The sequence below is a fragment of the Hyla sarda genome, chromosome 7 (genome assembly GCF_029499605.1).
Source record: "Hyla sarda isolate aHylSar1 chromosome 7, aHylSar1.hap1, whole genome shotgun sequence".
Taxonomy (NCBI): Eukaryota; Metazoa; Chordata; class Amphibia; order Anura; family Hylidae; genus Hyla; species Hyla sarda.
The window spans coordinates 27,057,341-27,063,340 of NC_079195.1; the positions used below are offsets into that span (position 1 = coordinate 27,057,341).

Genomic DNA, 6,000 nt, shown 5'->3' on the forward strand with positions numbered 1-6,000 from the left:
AGGTGGAAGCTGTGGCCAAGCATAGCAATAGTGGGACTGGTGGTGGTAGGGGTGGTGAGGATACTCTAAGGCATCATGGTGGATATGCTAAGGTGGAGCAAAGAGCCCATGATCAGATATTGGAAGTTCATGCTGAGAGGAGTGGTGGGACAATAAGGATTGATTATGCAGATGTAGTCTTGAACAGGACATTGGGACCAGGTGAGGAGGAAGAGGAGGCATACAGGCAATAGTATTCACCCAGTCAGCCTGTTGTAGTAGGCGTAATTCACACCTGGTTGTTGGTGGTGCAAGCCCTCTTGAACCAATTTGTTGACTCCACGGCCTTAAGTCACCTTATGGGGTATGCCAGCCAAAGTGGGGTGTGCCCAATCTAGTTGCCATTATTTTGCAAAAAAAAAAAATCCCTGCTTTGCACAATCATGTGAGAGAGTGGGCCTCTCCATGCAGTTGTCAGTGTGCAGCACAGTGCATGCCACAGGAGATACTTGGAGTATTAGCTATGGCCAGGGCAAACACATGTCTTTTACAGCCAACTGGATCAACATCTTGCAGAATGAGTCTTAACCGTAACGAGACCAGGAATAAGTAGTGACACCTCTATGGTTGCACCGATCTGTTTTAACTTTTTACACCTGCCGCCTATCCTCCTTCTCCCCCTCATCTAGGTCCTCCTCCACGGACATCTTGCATTCCCCCACAGGGATGAGCGTAGCTTTCCATCCTCCTTTAATTGATGCAAAGCCTTTCAATAAAGTATTACATCTGGTAAACCTAAACGAGAAAAGCCCCACAGTGGAGGCATTGCAGCTCTTTCTGCAGAAGGAACTTCACACCTGCTCTCTACTCAAAATCTTAGGATAGGAAATGTGGTCACTGTGGAGTCGGGGTGTTAGGTGCAGGGCAGACGTTATGGCCCAAGGGGCAGATGGTATTAACCCCTTCTTGTCATGACGCCAGGGCGTGGTTTAGCCTTAACCACCCGAAGGTAATACCGCTGATCCTGGGTTAGTCAGGGGCAATGAAGACAGCAACGCCAGATTAAGGATAACGGCAGTTTTACTGAGGCAAGACAGGTGATACAGTCTTTGCAGTACAGCAAAATATCCCAGGGAGGTGACTAGTGACACAGGGGGACCTCGCAGGCTTGCTGGGACTTGCAGTAGTTAGACTGACTTTAGTGCAGGCCACGGTGACTACAGATGGACTTGACTTGACAGAGATGGTGACTGACAATAAGATGACTTGACTTACTGATAACAGACTTGTGGCTGCAGGACTTTAGGCTTGAGGCCTCCAATGCTCTGGACACAGACACTGGAACCCTTGAATTCACTGGACCTCAGCATACAGCAGAAGAGAAGAGAGCGATTGCAGACCCTCTCATTGTTATATAGGGGGGCTGTGCAAGGATACCATAGGTCACTTGGGGGGGTCACCTGGTCACTGGAGCCCTCTGGGTAACAATCATGTGATATAAACATTAAATGAGGCAAACCTATTTACATAATGGGGGTATGCTGCAAGGGAGCCCTGGGGACATGCAGGGACTTTGCCCGACAGGGCAGGAGGAGAGTACGGGGCCACATCATCCTGTACTGGGACATCACAGTCACCAATAACACAAACATTGTGGCTGCGCTGTGTCTAGGTTATTTTATCAGTCTCAGTGATGTACTGGCTATGTGCAGAAAAATTTGCATTAGGTTTAGCCTTTCTTATGCTTTTTAATATACCCTCCTAGACCAACAGTGCCAAAATAGTCTTCCTCCACACCATCTCATTTGCAACATTCCAACAAGGTGGAACTCAACATTACACATGTTAGACCACCTATACCAGCAGTGCAAAGTAGTGACAGACTACCTAAAGCAGTAAACAGACAGTTTTTGGGGTCAGTGTGACTTTCAGCTAAGGCATTGGCATTTAATCAGAAACACCTGTCACATGCTCGGGCCTTTCAAAGAGGCAACACGATTTGTCAGCAAGGACAACAGTGGAATTAGTGATGTTATGCCACTGATTTTCCTTCTGGAGGAAACGTTCTAGGTGATGACTGAGCAAGGAGGGATGGTAGAAGGGTTACATTTGGCTGGCAGCAGTATAAATGTTCTTCTCGAGGAGAAGTTGAATAAGGAGGATGAAGAAGTGGGACCTGAGGAGGAGGATTTGAAGATTAAATTTGTCGAAGGGATAGGGGACAAGAAACCTACACAAGGTGACAGGGATGATGATGAAAACATTGAGAGGAACAACCTTAGCAGTATGGTATGAAGGAAGAACAAGTCCGGGCCTTGGCAAAGCTGACAACGATGGCAAGGTGTATGCTTTCTTGCTTGTGCAGTGACAAGCATATTATGTGCTTGAAGGAAAGAGATGAGTAATGGATAGCCACACTGAGGCTATGTTCACACTTCTGGAATGTCCACACGGAAAATCTCTGTGCAAACATTCCGGAGAGTTCAGGCGCCTGCATAATATGACGGCACTAGGACTATATGGGGTGTGCCATCTCATAGACGGCTATGCATTCCGTGAGGTGTCCGCACAAAATAATGAACAGGTTAGTTCTTTGTGCGGTCTCAGAACACGGAAATTCCAGCCGTGCGCACAGTGCAGCAGACTCTCCTTAAAATCAACGAGACTCTGCTGCTCCTGAATCTCCACCTGGAAATTCTGGATGAGTGAACATGGCCTTAAACCCTCAGTATGAAGCCAAATTGAATTAAAAAAATGTTTTAACTTCCTGAGAAGGGTAAATTGGATTTTTATAGGGTAAAGCTATGTAACCAGCATGCCACAGCTTTCAAGCACCAAATACCTGCCGAACAGGGGTTGTCTCTCCACTCAATACTCCCCTCCCTCTGCCAGCATTACCCCTGCAAATAGCAGGAGCAGTAGCAACAGCATCTTCATGTTAGAGAACTTGATGTAGAAGTTTTTAGATCCAGTATTCCACCCTGACATGAATCATTAGCAAAGGGATGTACACTGTGTAGAATGAGTATATGCCGTATATATACCTATTATTCATAATTCCCGCAGAGAGCTGTAAGTGGCTGGAACCATCTGGCCAATCACAGCTCTCTGCGGGAAATATGAATAAGTGATGTGAATTCTGTTCACATCACTGGCCGGCCGGAGTATAATGCAGAGATGCGAGCGCAGGAGAAAGCCACTCCATCTCTGCAATAGAAAGGACAATCGCATCGGGTATCAGGAGTGACACCCAGAGCGCTCTCTCTATTAGTACAGGTACTACAGCTCCCATCATGGAACAGTCTGTTCCATGCTGTGAGTAGTAGTACTAACTAAAAAATGTAAAGAATAGAGGAAAAAAAGTGAAAACACACATACACACACTTTATGAAGCACAATATTAAAATACATAACTAATAAAAAAAATGTTTTAATTAATTATAAAAAATATTTATATTATTATATAATTTATTTTTACATTTAAATGGCCCCTTTCTACATTTTTATTATTGTCGGCTACATTTTTAGGTCCCTGCCCGCCCACATAAATTGATCCCTGTTTAGAAATTAACATTAACATTTTTTTTTCTTTTTTGGTGGCTTTATAATTTCTTATACACCCAAGAATCTACATTTTGTATAATAGCGGATGAAATAACAGGTGCTAACGGCTGAATAATGTCTTGCAAAATAAAGGGTATATTCATCCTTTAAGACCTTATAACATCTGTCATGTACCATTATTTTGTGGCCGTTTTAACACCTCTGACTACAGACTTATGCAGCCAGGACTACTACTACACCCATCATGGAACAGACTTGTTTCCATGATGGGATTAGTAGTTCCCCGGCTGCGGGAGTCTGCCGATGGCTGGGAAGGCAACATTAGTGTTTGTACTACTACCCCCATCATGGAACAGACTCTGTTCCAGTATGGGGGTTGTAGTTCATTGGCTGATGGATTGACCGCATCGGGTCTCACTTCTGAGACCCGATGTGATCAGAAATTATTAAACAGGGAGCGGACGGCATGCTCGGTTCCCCTGCGATGTACAATGTATTTTTACTTTAACTTTTAAATTCCCCGCCGGGAGCCCTGAATAGCAATCACCGAGGAGAAAAAAAAGTGATACCATAGATAGTAGTACCACCTCCCCTGCTGTCCACTGGCTACAACTTCTCCAAGTCCACCACTGCCTGCTGTCCACTGGCTACAACTTCCCCCCATTCCACCACTGCCTGCTGTCCGCTGGCTACTACAATTAACACCAGTCTACTGCTGTCTGCTGACTACTACATTTACCACCAATCTACTACTGCCTGCTGTCCACTGTGTACTATGACTATTACTAGTCCACCTCTGCCTGCTGTTCTGTCAGCTGGCTACTACAACAACCACAAGTCCACTACAGCCTGTTGTCTGCTGGCTACAACTACCACCAGTCAATCAAGCTTGCTTCTGCTACTTCCAGCCAGGCCTACATATATGCAACCCATGTTTTCCAAAAAAAAGGGGATAGCGCATAGGCGAGTACCCCTTTTTATGGAGTTTGAACATTTCAGGGAAATGTTGTTTCTTTTCTCTATGTTCTTTTTATTAATTTAATGTCTGAGCTAGAGCAGACCATACAGACATAGTCGTGATTTGATTGTTATATATGGCTAATGGATAAAGAAAAAAAAACGATGAAGACATCAGGGTCTCTTACCGATATTTTGACTTGCCCGATCCATTGTGATGTGTCCAGAATGAAGCGTGCTCGCCCCGTTTCATTAGTTTTTCGATCTACATTGATCTTCCTGCTACCAAATGTTACGCCCAGAGAAACCTTAATATTCCGGAGTGGGGCCCCATCCTGACCCTTCACTACCAGCTAAAATAGAAGAAATATATATCACTTGGGTAATAGTGATAGAAAACACAGAGTGGCTATTAATAGTATGTTCTCAGATTGGGTTAACATTAGGGCCCTAATCTCTTTTGTTTATTTACCATGTAGAGGAATCAACAACAAAAATGCACATTATTCTAAACAATGTAAAGTAGTAACACAATAGAGGACAGTGCACTGTTAAAATGGGATATGAAGAAGTTGGGACTCAGAAGGGCCAAATAAAGTTTAGGGCAATGTTCATGAGAACGAAAAAGGTGCTGAAATCCAACTGGAAAAAACAGGTGGACATTTGGCACATTTTCATTTTAATGATCCCATTAAGTGAACAGTGTAAACATAAAAAATACCAACAGTTATTGCCACATCACATCCCAGAAAAAAAAAGAAATTAAAAATGATCAAAAAGTCACATATACACAAAAGTAGAAACTACAAAGCCCTCAATCAATGTGTATGGAAAAAATAAAGTTATAGAGGGTCTAAATAGGGCAATTCTTTAAAGTTTGACTTATTTTGTTCCATGAATTTTTATTGAAATATTTTTTTCTAGTGGAACAATAACAAAAAAGCATGTCAACATAGGTATTGTTTTAATCGTATTGAAGCACAGTGTAAAGAGAACATATTTTACCATACAGCACACTGTGTAAAAACACACACACAAAAAAAAACTAAAGTTGCATTTTACCACCACAAATCTTATTTTTTTCCCTTTCATTGTATATTTTATGGGAAGATTTAAAAAGTGTCATTACAAAGTACAATTGGTCATGCAAAAAATAAAAAAATAAAAAAGCCCTTATATGGGTCTGAGAATGGAAAAATATGAGGGCTTCTTTTTGCGCCACCAATTGTACTTTGTAATGACATCACTTATTTTACTACAAAATCTAAGGTAAAACAAACGTCATCTTGCTTATTTGGGGGGCTTCCCTTTCTATGCAGTGCACTTTTCAGTAAAAATGCCATATTAACTGTATTCTATAGGTCCATACGATTACAAGGATAACTAATTTTTTTAGGTTTTGTTTATTTTACTTCTTCTAAAAAATTATAACTTTTTGTACGAAGATTAGTATACATACAATTGTCCTCTTCTGATTTCATAACTCTTATTTTTCATTAT

General features: G+C 42.2%; 1 protein-coding gene across 1 annotated transcript in view; it reads right to left on the bottom strand.

The window, feature by feature from the left end:
• Positions 1-4,814, bottom strand: part of LOC130283382 (alpha-2-macroglobulin-like protein 1) — a 454,342-nt gene extending 449,528 nt beyond the window's left edge. The window contains exon 1 of the mRNA XM_056532791.1: positions 4,689-4,814. The gene's annotated coding sequence lies outside the window, so the exon portion shown is untranslated. The remainder of the gene's footprint in view (positions 1-4,688) is intronic.
• Between the last annotated feature and the right edge of the window lie 1,186 nt (positions 4,815-6,000).